The sequence below is a fragment of the Cydia amplana genome, chromosome 19 (genome assembly GCF_948474715.1).
Source record: "Cydia amplana chromosome 19, ilCydAmpl1.1, whole genome shotgun sequence".
In the NCBI taxonomy this organism is placed as follows: Eukaryota; Metazoa; Arthropoda; class Insecta; order Lepidoptera; family Tortricidae; genus Cydia; species Cydia amplana.
This window is the reverse complement of record NC_086087.1, coordinates 11,241,091-11,254,882: the sequence shown is the minus strand read 5'-3', so window position 1 is coordinate 11,254,882 and position 13,792 is coordinate 11,241,091. Positions and strand designations below refer to the sequence as shown.

Sequence of the window (13,792 nt, the reverse complement as noted above, 5' to 3'; positions counted from 1 at the left end):
CAGTAACGTTTCTGGTATCGTCCCAAAAGTCAGTAAATTACGATAAACTTCTATTTTTCTTTTATTATCTATGTGTTTTTTTATTATTATAACAATTTATAAATGTGTCTGTAATGTTTAAGGACTTTGGATTTCAATTTTTGCAATTATTTATTCTGTATTGGCTCTCATTTCACCAATTTAAACATGCCGAAATAAATACATACCTATTTATGAAAGCTTACGTTTAAGTACGTAATAAGAATTGTGTAAAACCATAAAGGAAGTGGTAAAACTGGTTCACATCGTGCCGACATCATGGTCACCCTAATGAGTTTGATAATGTCTAACTTGTATTTTTATCGTAAAATGTAATAATTGTGGCTTCCTTGTGAAACGATATTACACATTAGAAATTATTTCACTCCCACAACCTTTAACGCAACATTTCTTCACCATTTTTAAGAAATTTTGCATTCACGTGTTTTGTAAATATGTCATCAGGTTAGGGATACCAATTAATATTCAAACTTACTACTACAATGTCTACCATATCAAAATTAGTGTTTTTTATTGTTGTGCACATGCTTGGTTAAATCAGTTAATAATATTGACATTATAATTATTTACAAATTTCCTAAAAGATATCAGAACCGTACTCTGAATATAGCACTTAAATAATATAAGAAGGTATTTAATTTTAGTAGTATATTGATATAAATACTACCACAATGGTATATTTTTAACATTGGCAACATGTGCGAGTGAGACACCGCGGCCCACCTTTGCTATCTCAAGTGGACCGTTTTCTCTGTACTGGTACGAACGTCTTTCTGGCTCTGTGATAAGGTTCAATTTAGTATGGCAAAAAAAGTGACAGTTCACTCCTTCTTATAACTCCATGGTCTATCCCTAGGCCACATTCGCACGGCAGCTTTTTCAAATTTGAAAAATGTAAGCGCGAAGGGATATCGTCCCATAGAAAATTTGAATTTCGCGCCTTTTTCTACTGACAAAATCAGCTTGACCATCTATAATTGTTTTTATTGGTACTTGTACCTACTTACTAATGCCTTTACCCTAAAAACGGAATTCTAAGAAAGGTATGTTATGTTAGAATTGCGGAATTCACAAGGAAAAAAATTCTCAACTTGATAATTTCACAACTTTTACATTGCGAAATAATAATAAGCATAGCTAGAGACACAATGTAAACTTTGTTAAAATAGTGATGTTGACTTAGTCCTTTGCAAAATTGACGAAAGACTCGTTCATTTCGCTGGCAACATTCGTACGGATAGGATGCGTGACAAATCGCAAACCACAAACCCCGTTCACGTTTCATATTGTGTTAAAAATATAAATTGTTTCTTTAAAGTTAAAGACTGTTAAAGATCGATAGTGAAAAACATTTTTAATTATTAATATAAAGGATGGACGACTTAAGTGTGTTTCTGCTCAACTGTGATTTGATACACCTTTATGGATCGCTAAATGGTAAGTTATAATTTATATTCTAAGTTCTAACTAGTTACTAGTTAATGCAATAAGTGACTTTGTCGTTCGTAATCGATATTTGTTTCATCCAAATAAACTATTAGAAGTCGTAAGAAAATGGATTGTCTTCGGCGGTCAATACTTATGGCGTCTATAAAATGGCGTCGGTTTTAGCGTCGGTGTTGTTTTGGTTAAAAATGTATTATTGTACTAAGCAAGCAGTGAATAGTGGTTTAATTTTATTAAAAATAATTATTTTTAGGTATTTTGGATTGTAATGTTTTTTATTTTTTTTACACGACTGCAGAATTTAAATGAGTGGATTGAGTAAGTGCAGTTGGTTGAATGTGTACATTTATGTAGTACTTATTATTATTTCTATGCTTATAGATCAGGGCGCGGATCTTGATTTTTTGTTAAAAGCAAATGACCATGAACTGTCGACATTGGTCCCAGCAATAGTTCAGAAAGGAAAACTGCGCATGGCGTTAGATCGTGAGAGAGAACGCGTGAGCAGCTATATTTTTTTCATATAGGTACCTACTTGATTCAAAATTTAGATGTTTTCATTACTTTCAGTCAATTTTATTGATTATACTTTACATGACCTTAGTTTTAAGGCCGAGCTACACCGGAAGCGTATGATGTAATATTGACACAAGTGTTTTAATACATAATCATATGCAAAGTTGCATATAAGTACTACTTTATCTTTGCTCGTCCATGTGTCAACATAATATTATCTTGTTTTTCTTTGTCTCCTAGTATTTTCTGTTATTCTTTATTTAGTTTCACAGTGCCTTGGTTTTACTGTAATGCTGTGTTACTTATATGATAAATAAAATAAATAAATAAAATTATGCTAATGGGTATTATGGTTAAATTAATCACTCCTAACTTTATTTTTTCTTTATAGAGAGGAGTTGAAAATGGTCAGAGGAATGTAGATGTACAGCAAGTTATAGCTCCAATCAAAAAGCAAGACTCCTTTGTGATTCCATCAAGTAGCCAAAAATCTAGTTCATCCTCTGTTGCTACAACATCAACTGAATTAGTGGTAATTATAATAATATTTATCTATACTCGTTTCGTTATATGTTGGAGAACATGAATAAAGAATGGGGACTTGTTTTGTCATTTCACCACAAACTCATTTTTTATATAAACATATATTTATTATATATATATTTATAGTAATTAATTATCAATTTTTTTTTCAAATCTCTTCTCAGAAATTAGAAGATTTGGTAAATTTTCAGTACTTTGAAGGCCATTTTCTCCTAACAGGTTGAGTTTGGGCAGCTAAAAAAAAATACGTGTCCGTTATTTTAGAGTACTCTATAACATATCAAAATAAATCAAATCGGAGTCGGACAGGTCGGAGTCGGTCATACTAATATTATAAATGCGAAAGTGTGTCTACCTGTGGCCTGTGGCGAGTGGAGTAGCGGGTACAGCTATTAGGGTATATTATTATGCAGTCGGGTTATTGATTTTCATTTTAAATAGGTACTCATATATACATTAGCAACATTTCTCGTTGTATGATTATGAATGATGATTGATGACTTGCAACATTCTTGGTTTTGTGAAAGAGCTGTTATAAGCTCTACTTAAAGAACAAATGTTTGATTTTTGTTTACTTTCAGCTGGCCAGTGACTTTGACAAAATATACCCTGATATAGAAGGAAAGTTCGAAGAAAATTTCCCGGTAGTGAAAGGTCGCCTGCTATCACTACTAGATGAGAAGGCTCAACAGCTAACACGCGCTGACACTTCCATTCAAACTGTTTTGGATCTTGCAACTTGTAAGTTATATTATCGTTTTATTCTCAATTAAATATCCGTAATCAGTGTCTTTATTGCCTCTATATTGTCTTTTTATTGTCTCTCTCGGACGGACGGACGGACAGCGAAGTCTTAGTAATAGGGTCCCGTTTTACCCTTTGGGTACGGAACCCTAAAAAGTAAAATTTTTCAGTAATAAAGGTGTCATGCAATTTTATTATACGATCAAAATAAACTAGATTAAACATTACTATTATGGTTCCCATTACTGTGTCATTTTATGTTCATCATGATATTTTGATCTTTTTGAGCAAGTGTGATGAAATAGTTATTTGCGATACAAGTGCGGAAAAGAGGAAATTAGAACCGAGGGGCGATAAATTAAAACACTACCGAAGGGAGTATTTTAAATTGACACGAGTTGCGAATTACCTATTCGCACGTGTATCGTACGTTTTACAGTGCATATGGCCCTTTAAATTTTTGACATAGGCACGAAAAGTGCTATTTTACGCACTAGTGCGGGAAAATAGGACCATATGTACTGTAAATAGTTATTTACGATACAAGTGCGGAAAAGAGGAAATTCGTAACGAGTGGCGATAAATTAAAACACGACCGTAGGGAGTGTTTTAAATCGACACGAGTGGCGATAAATTAAAACACGACCGAAGGGAGTGTTTTAAATCGACACGAGTTGCGAATTACCTATTCGCATGTGTATCTTACAACGTTTTACAGTACATATGGCCCTTTAAACTTTTTGACATAGGCACGAAAAGTGCTATTTTACGCACTAGTGCGGGAAAATAGGACCATATGTACTGTAAATAGTTATTTACGATACTATTCGCACGTGTATCGTACAACGTTTTACAGTACATATGGCCCTTTATACTTTTGACATACACACGAAAAGTGCTATTTTACGCACTAGTGCGGGAAATTAGGACCATATGTACTGTAAATAATTACCGTACATCCCACCCATCCCTATTCCCTATTTTCCCGCACTAGTGCGTAAAATAGCACTTTTCGTGCGTATGTCAAAAGTTTAAAGGGCCATATATGTACTGTAAAACGTTGTGCGATACACGTGCGAATAGGTAATTCGAAACGAGTAGCGATAAATTAAAACTCGACCGAAGGGTAATCGACACGAGTTCCTCTTTTCCGCACTTGTATCGTAAATAACTATTATACGGGGTGGATTTTTTTAACGCCAGCTGGAAGTGCAGTACTGTAGATAGAGGAGATGACAAATTTTACTCAATAGAAACTTTAAGTAACTGTTAACTATTACTAAAGTAAGTATTAATTATTTTTGCAGCGGGAGAGGAACAGGCAAACATAGCTACTTTTCTATCCGTTCCTCTATTACTGAAGCAAATACACACTGTTCCCGTAAAGGGAACCAGAAGACCGTGGAATCCTTCTAGATTGGAAGTGAGCAAGGCGTTTTTAAGCTTGGTGCCATCTACATCGGACATTCAAAGCCACTTCTGTGAACGGAAGGCGGTAAGAAAAAGACGGGTAGCCTATCTCGCCGCGAGATACTGTCGCGCCAATCGTGTGCTACGCCTGCAAGGCGACTTTTAATTATAATACATAGAGGCATGTTTTATAAAACGTATCAGATTTTGAGTGTTTTCTTCGTTGTCGACCCATATTTGTATCTTGTTTAAATCTTCAATCTAGCTAGACAAAGGTAGATTGACGTAGTCAGGTAAAGAAGTCTTGGTAATACAGTAATTAGTTTAATATAATATGTTATGTTATGTTATGATGTAAGATACATTGTAAGTTTGTTTTATGGCCACTATTTTTAGTTAATAGTTAATAGACGTGTACAAAATGTTATGCTAAGTATTATTTTTCACATTTAGCGGATTCGATTCCCGGATCAGCCAGGCAATTTAATTTCAAATTCTTTGAATGCAGTTCGTATTGTTTTTAAATAAAAGTGAAGCTATTTTTACTTCTATTATTAGTATTTAGTGACAACTCGCCAAACATATCGGAACTCAACCTTATTCCCATGGCAACAAAGGTGTGTTGCGACATATTTGGCGACTTTGGCTGTCTATTTGAAGTTGACTGTACCTACTTATTCAAAGTGAAAACTTAAGGAAACAGCTTAATGCATGTAGGTTATGTAGTTAATTATATTTATATTTCCAATATACAGATAGGTGCAAACTGACCCAATAACATCAGTACCCGAGTGTAGTACCAGGCTATTTCTCGATGGCAGCCGTGTGAGGAATGACCGAAGCCCTGGCAGAGGTGACATTGCGCGGGCCCCTTCTTTCTGCGCCACGTCTCCACTTTCACTCTTCTCATGTGGAGATCCTCCGTCACCCAGTAGATGCCCCCGCGCAAGAAACTGCAAGAAGTAGATGTAGCCCGGGCGTCCCGCTCTCGCATTGATTTGCTTCGCATATTCCACGGAGTGTCCCAGTTTCTCCAGGGCATTTATTAAGTCGGTGTTCGGCTTCTCAGGGACGCCTCTGACGGCCCTTTGAGCCGCTTCCCGTTCTCCAGCCCACAGATGTTGAACACCGGCTTGATGACGTGGGTTATGTTTGGAGGCTTGTCTTCCTTGTTTTTGCTTTTTGGAATTAAGTCTAATCAATTTACCTGCTTGTCCCTCGGGTACTGTTATCGGGCTAGTTTTGCACCTTTCAGAGGCTCCTGCGTTAGTGTCAGTGCCATTGTGGAAGCTATGGCGACGTTGCGAGCTCGCGGTGGCTTGTTAGGAGGCTTGTTTTCCTTGTTTTTGCTTTTTGGAATTAAGTCTAATCAATTTACCTGCTTGTCCCTCGGGTACTGTTTTTGGGTCATACTTCTAATCCACTCGCATCCGTTTAACTTTAAATTAGTAGGTACAGCCAGCTTCAAATAGACAGCCAAAGTCGCCAAATATGTCGCAATACACCTTTGTTGCCATGGGAATAAGGTTTTGTTCCGATATATTTGGCGAGTTGCCACAAAATATTTGACAAGTGGAAGTAAAGGTAGCTTCATTTCTATTTTTATTTTAAAACAATACGAACTGCATTCAAAGAAATTAAAGAAATCGCCTGTCTGATCCGGGAATCAAACCCGCATTAGCAGTACATATGACGGTAGGTACTTCTGTATAGTGGCTAGGGGACCTATTTTAGTGTTGAACAATAATCAGTTTTATATTATTGCAATAACCAGTTAATTGTACAATGGTTGGTAGGCGGGACTGATGGCGTTCCGTTGATCCGTTCCTACGGATATGGGTTTTGGCTAGTCAGATCATAGCTGACATAGCTTAATTGTTCCTATACCGCTAAATGTAAAAAAAAAAACCTTCAATTTTGATGTACCGATCGAAAGGCCCACTGATTAACAGTCCGCCGGACGGTATTGGACTGTCAGTTAGAACAAAATTTTGACAGTTCCGAACAACTGACAGGCCGATACCGTCCGGCGGACTGTTAATCAGTGGGCCCCTTTAATCAAACGACTCTTCGAAATAACATAGTAATTAAGCCTTAGTGTAAGGCCTGAGTGGATGTTCGAGTTGAGCGTGCAGCGGGGCGGGGCGTGCGGCGTGCATGTTAAACAAATGCAAACGTATAGGAGCGGCCTTAGTGCACGCTGCTCAAATCACTTGTGAGCCCGACGCCACGCTGCACGCCCCGCCGAACGCTCCACTTCGAGCGTCCACTCAGGCCTTACACTTACGATTGGTACAGTAAAATTTGCAGGTCTTTTTTTTTTTTTCATTTATCGGGTTTAATTCCCGGTTTCGAAACACCGAGTGTTTGAATTTGATATACATATTAGTAAATAGTTTTTGCATTGGACACTCTTATGTTAATTATAGTTACCCATTATAATTTAAATTATTTGTATTTTAGTGGGCAACACTTTTTTCTATTCTTATGGACATGTAAGTTTTTGATTAATAAAAGTTAGTTTTATAATTAATATTGTTGTATTTTTTCAGGTAGCTATTGTCGTTCAAGACTTTTGGCATTGCTAGTTCTGCAATGTTGAACGTGCGGAGCTAGCAACGTCAGCATTGCTATCCCCGCAATATTCCACTGCGGAGCTAGCAACGTCAGTATTGCTATCCCCGCAATATTACACTGCGGAGCTAGCAACGTCAGCATTGCTATCCCCGCAATATTACACTGCGGAGCTAGCAATGTCAACATTGCTATCCCCGCAATATTACACTGCGGAGCTAGCAACGTCAACATTGCTATCCCCGCAATATTACACTGCGGAGCTAGCAATGTTAACATTGCTATCCCCGCAATATTACACTGCGGAGCTAGCAACGTCAACATTGCTATCCCCGCAATATTACACTGCGGAGCTAGCAATGTTAACATTGCTATCCCCGCAATATTACACTGCGGAGCTAGCAACGTCAACATTGCTATCCCGGCAATATTACACTGCGGAGCTAGCAACGTCAACATTGCTATAGCCGCAATATTACACTGCGGAGCTAGCAACGTCAACATTGCTATCCCCGCAATATTACACTGCGGAGCTAGCAACGTCAACATTGCTATAGCCACAATATTACACTGCGAAGCTAGCAACGTCAACATTGCTATCCCCGCAATATTACACTGCGGAGCTAGCAATGTCAACATTGCTATAGCCGCAATATTACACTGCGGAGCTAGCAACGTCGGCATTGCTATCTTCACGATATTACACTGCGGAGCTAGCAACGTCAACATTGCTATCCCCGCAATATTACACTGCGGAGCTAGCAACGTCAACATTGCTATCCCCGCAATATTCCACTGCGGAGCTAGCAACGTCAGCATTGCTATCCCCGCAATATTCCACTGCGGAGCTAACAACGTCAGCATTGCTATCCTCGCAATATTACATAGCTGAGCTAGCAACGTTAGCATTGCTATCTTAACGATATTACACTGCGGAGCTAGCAACGTCAGCATTGCTATCGCCGCAATATTACATTGCGGAGCTAGCAACGTCAGCATTGCTACCCCCGCAATATTACACTGCGGAGCTAGCAACGTCAGCATTGCTATCGCCGCAATATTATACTGCGGAGCTAACAACGTCAGCATTGTTATCCCCTCAATATTACTCTGCTGGGCTAGCAATGTCAACATTGCTGTCTTCTCTATTCTGTCTTTCAACTTTGCTGAAACTACAACTTCAATGTTGTGTATATAACGAAGTTCACTTGATAAAACCACAAAATAAAAATTGCTAAGATAGCTATGTACAGAATAGGCATCAAAGAAAAATTGTTAAAAACTAAATTTGTTAGATTAACAATGTTCATATTGCAATGTAAAGATTTGCTAAATTAGCAATGTTATAAACCACCACTTTTACTATGTCTTATTGTCAACGTTATTTCACAATGTCGACATTGCTGAATATTCACAAAGTTAAAATTGCGAAATAGGAGCCGACAGAGTAAAATTGCGAAAATGTGACTTTGTGAAATTAGCTATATGATTTTTCACAAAGTTGAAATTGCGAAATAGGAGCCGACAGAGTAAAATTGTGAAAAACTTGACTTTGTGAAATTCGCTATGTGCTTTTTGACAAAGTTAACGCTTCCGCTTTGTCATTTACGCAATATTTTATCGCAAAATTAAGTTTGCTGCGCCCGCAAATTTACTCTGTCGGCTCCTATTTAGCAACGTTTTTTTGTTATTTTCGCAATAGTTTTCTCTGAGTGTACGTTATAGTTTAGATTTCAACTAGTTCTCTTTTGCAGCGCAATTCGGGCAACCAATGTCACTTTTACGATAGATCGTGTTAGATATCTATTAGATCTCTAAGTAATATCTTGTGGAAATCGTTCAAGAGTATCTCCAGAATCGCGGAAATGTCAAATTTGACAGGTTAGATCTTAAACATAATATATCGTTATCGTATCTCGGCGATGTCTAAAAGATATCTAATAGATGTCTATTACAAAATCGGAATCGGGCCCAAAGATGGCTACGTTTCCAAAGTAATTTGAACAACAAAATATGGTAGTGAAATAAAATCAAATCTCGTAGGTACAAATTTTGTATGGGAGCGCGACCGTTTATTTCAGTTACGTTTACACATACAATTACGACCAGGAGCCCGTTGTGACTTGTAATAGGTACAAGTGGAAGTCCCTTTTTAACAGGAGCTTTCAAAAAGTGGCATCCCTTGTATTACAAGCTACAAGCTTTTGAGAGACGGTCCCCAGTACTCTCTTAAATTCCCAAAAACAACATAAGTAATCATAATCATATGGTTCTTCGGTTCAACTGTAGAATAATTAATTAGAAACATTTTTGAAAAAAAAACTTGAAATAAATTAGTTTTTTGAACAATACAACATTAAAATTAACTAACTATTACAACTGCAGGAGAAAAAAAAGCGGCCAAGTGCGAGTCGGACTCGCCCATGAAGGGTTCCGTATTTAGGCGATTTAAGACGTATTAAAAAAAACTACTTACTAGATCTCGTTCAAACTAATTTTCGGTGGAAGTTTGCATGGTAATGTACATCATATATTTTTTTTAGTTTTATCATTCTCTTATTTTAGAAGTTACGGGGGGGGGGGACACACATTTTACCACTTTGGAAGTGTCTCTCGCGCAAACTATTCAGTTTAGAAAAAAATTATATTAGAAACCTCAATATCATTTTTGAAGACCTATCCATAGATACATCTTTAAGCTGCTTAGGGGAAAAATATACAATGCGGATATATTGGGGTCGGTGGGTATTTGTGTTCCGCGCGCTTGCGTGGCGCGCCGTCAGCCCGGGCTACTGGCCGTGCCGCGCGCGCGCACCAAGCTGCTGCGCGAGGCGCCGATGACGCGCGCCGTGCGCACCCTGAACCTAATAGCCTCGCATATAGACCTATTTTCATGTACTACGAGTGAATTCACTAAAGTAGCTTTAATAACTCTTTGTTATATTGAATAGGTAAAAATATGATTTGTTAGATATAGGTACTTGTGTATTTGTATGTAATATTTTGCTACATTATCGCATTGGGTGCAACCTGTAATGATAATTGTATGTGTGTAAATAAATAAAATAAAAATAAAAAAATAAAAATACCCCACACATATACACACATATGGGTTTGATGAAAAAATTTTTTTTGAGTTTCAGTTCTAAGTATGGGGAACCCCCAAAAACGGAACTCTAAAAACCTGCTGACGGCGCGTGCCGTGACCAAGAGTACATCCTTCTGTATCTGACCCTTTGATCAAGCCATCTAGCCTCTTGAGATAGTGGTCAATAATCTTTCCTTATATAATCTTATACCGGGTGGGCCCTGTAATACAAGCAAATAATTAAAACATTATATATTGTAATTATAATCATTCATCAAAACTCTTATTTTTCATGCAAATTAATTATTATCTTCAATGTATCCTGTTATCATTATAATTTACGTTGCTTATCACACTTTGAACATCAATCAATACACAAGTTATTTAAAAAAAAACCGGCCAAGTGCGCGTCGGACTCGCGCACGGAGGGTTCCGCACCATCAACAAAAAATAGAGCAAAACAAGCAAAAAAACGGTCACCCATCCAAGTACTGACCCCGCCCGACGTTGCTAAACTTAAATCTTTATTTTATTCTGTTTTGAGTATTTGTTGTTATAGCGGCAACAGAAATACATCATGTGTGAAAATTTCAACTGTCTAGCTATCACGGTTCGTAAGATACAGCCTGGTGACAGACGGACGGACGGACGGACGGACGGACGGACGGACAGCGGAGTCTTAGTAATAGGGTCCCGTTTTTACCCTTTGGGTACGGAACCCTAAAAACTTATAACATATGTCAGTTTGGGGTTGAGGTTGGTTTGCTCCTGTTAAAGGGTCCACCTGGTATATCTACTTAAAATGTAGGTATATCTACAGTTCGTAAAATAGAAATATATTTTTGTGATAATATATGCTTCTTACGCGCGTATTTTATTAGTAAATAGATATTGATTGATAAATTGCGGCAAGAAATCACATTCATACGTTGTGATCTGTCAATGTCAATAAATTAGGCCCAAGTTTTTAGAAGTTCCATGTTCCTTTTGTTTTTGGTTTAGATTCCTACGAGCAGGAAAAAAGTAAAAAATTGTAATACCAAGAGACACTATATCGGTAAAGAAAATACAACATAAAAGTAGTCGATTACTCGGTTGGTTGCCGATACTAGGTAAACTGGCTAATTCCGTGCCAGGCAGCGCCGCATACCATTATTATTATTATATGTAGCCTTTCGTGTCCTAGGCAAAGGCCTCCCCCAATTTCTTTATTGGCCTTGCCTTGGTTCAGTGCTTTGTCTGGCGGGGTCTGCCAGATCCTTGATTCGGGGTTTCTGGCTCGCACTCTGTAGTGATTTTGCCCCAAAACTCAGGCATTCAGCAGACGTGTCCAGCCCAGTCTCATTCAATATAAAAAAAAAATCAAAATATCTTTATTTGCTAGAATATGGTACAAGGTAAGATCTTATGGTTAAGTTACATACAGTCAACCATAATTACATACTGCAACGAACAGCTATTATAAAAATATAGTTTTATTAACCTTTATTAATTAGCAAAGTTGGCTACTTTACCCATTCGCTGGATATCTGTAGCTTTTAAGTGCGGATTTAGCTAAAATAACGAACGTATAATTTTAATTTAATTTCGGATTAGGATTTTACCTCCACAGACTAAATTTTAACTTAGAATTCACTGAGCATGGAATTATCATTTTAGTTTAAGTCTTAGGTATGTTGTGTGCCACGACGATTGTTTCACATTTAAAACTTTATCTGTAATAAAACATTCTGCAGTGTTGCTAAAATTGTGCTGACTGCTTATTTAAAATTTTAAATAAAGTTATACTTATTCCTCTCAAATTCTAGCTGACTGTTTTCAAAAGTTTATCTATATACGCCGTTGAAGTTACAGGATATATACCTAACACTTTAAGATTTTTAAGATTATTGGTTAGACCCTTATCCTTTTCTCCTCGCCTCGTTACATATTTCATTCACGTGGTTTATGGTACTCCCACACTGTCTGTTATATAATGTTATAAAATGTCGTATTACAGGGACAACATGATAGTATTGATTGTGTTCTATTATTTTGTCCCTGTCACAAAATGTTACATACCATTTTATAGTAGCCAGTGTAGGATCACCATTAAATTAATATCAGTCGCGTAATGTTGGTACCAGGTGCCGCGGTCTGATTTGTTCAGTTCAAATTATGTGTTCTGGCAAGTCTGACTTTGTGGTTACTGAGTAGTTTTTGCGTGAAACTGAAGGGTGATAGATGAGAAAAGTTGTCATGTCGAAGTTTTTTTTGTTTATTTTTCAGTAAGTACCTACTTACCGTTTCTATTTGTCTTTGTTGTCAAGGTAAGAATAAAAATTTACCTGCTTGTGAAAAATATATGCAAGTACTTACATTATTTTTTAGGCTTATTTTAAGTTGCTTAGTTTAGGTTTGGTGTCAACAAACATTATAGGAGTGACGTCACATCTGGTGTTTTTTTAATAAAAAATATTTAGTTGTAAATCCTATTAAATAATTAGAAGATTAAACGAATATAAACTACATAATCCTAATAGCATGTAGGATGTAGGTCTTGATATTAAATATCACTAGTACATATACGTGCCAGCGTCAAAACATTTGAAAACTCTTTTCGTTTTTGGACCATGTCTTATCATTCCATATATTATACATGTAACACTAAATCCCTGCCAATCTCCAGGTTTTTATTAGCTAGATATTCCTTTAATAAAACTTCGATACTTCATAAAGGTTTATGATGTCAACCCACATGAAACCCCGTCAATAAAGATTGAGTAACAATAGTTTTCAAACGTTTTCATAACAAATAAAACTGTAGCGAGAAATTTCTATGACACCACAAATAATAGTGTTAGGACAATAAAGGAGCTCAAGCGTTTCTCATAAAACCCGCATGATACGATTCGAGAATTTATAATAGTATTTTATACAGTCGTGATATAATGGAGAGCAACGAAGCTTGCTGAGTTGCCTAAGGAAGGTACGAGATTGAAAAGCTTGATTATATCACTATTGTATACAATACTTTTTCTACGAGTCAACAAAAAAAAATACTTAAAACTAGTAGAAGAATCATATATGTAATAAATAACAAAAGTATACAGCTAAGATGCGCGAGCAACCGCGATACCTTCATAGTCGTACGCGACCCGGCCCCGCGCCCCGCGCCCCCGGCCGGTTGGTCAACGACACCTTCTCGTAACTCATGAGGGAGGCCCTGGTACTTGCTCCGCGCTTTCGATTGGTCAATTTCATTAATATAGTTGACTAAACTGTATCGAAATGAATATTATAGTTGCCTAAACAGTATCGAAATGAATATTATAGTTGAGTTGGGGTCCCATAGTGAACAAAGTATGCGATTTCACTTTGGTATACGAAATCTTAATTCAAGCATTGCAGTCGACGAGTAGAAAAAGACCTTTATCTAAGGTATTTAATTTT

At 37.1% G+C, this 13,792-nt stretch overlaps 2 protein-coding genes and 1 long non-coding RNA gene across 3 annotated transcripts in view; 2 read left to right on the top strand and 1 right to left on the bottom strand.

Moving 5' to 3' along the window:
* The window catches only part of LOC134656855 (uncharacterized), a 494,896-nt gene that overhangs the window by 114,210 nt on the left and 366,894 nt on the right, over nucleotides 1–13,792 (bottom strand). The gene's annotated exons all lie outside the window — the stretch shown is intronic.
* LOC134656957 (protein D3-like) overlaps nucleotides 1–13,792 on the top strand; it is a 385,106-nt gene that overhangs the window by 184,047 nt on the left and 187,267 nt on the right. The gene's annotated exons all lie outside the window — the stretch shown is intronic.
* LOC134656817 (uncharacterized) lies at nucleotides 1,096–1,971 on the top strand. The gene is made up of 2 exons (XR_010097561.1): nucleotides 1,096–1,476; nucleotides 1,867–1,971. It is a non-coding gene; the product is annotated as an uncharacterized LOC134656817 (long non-coding RNA).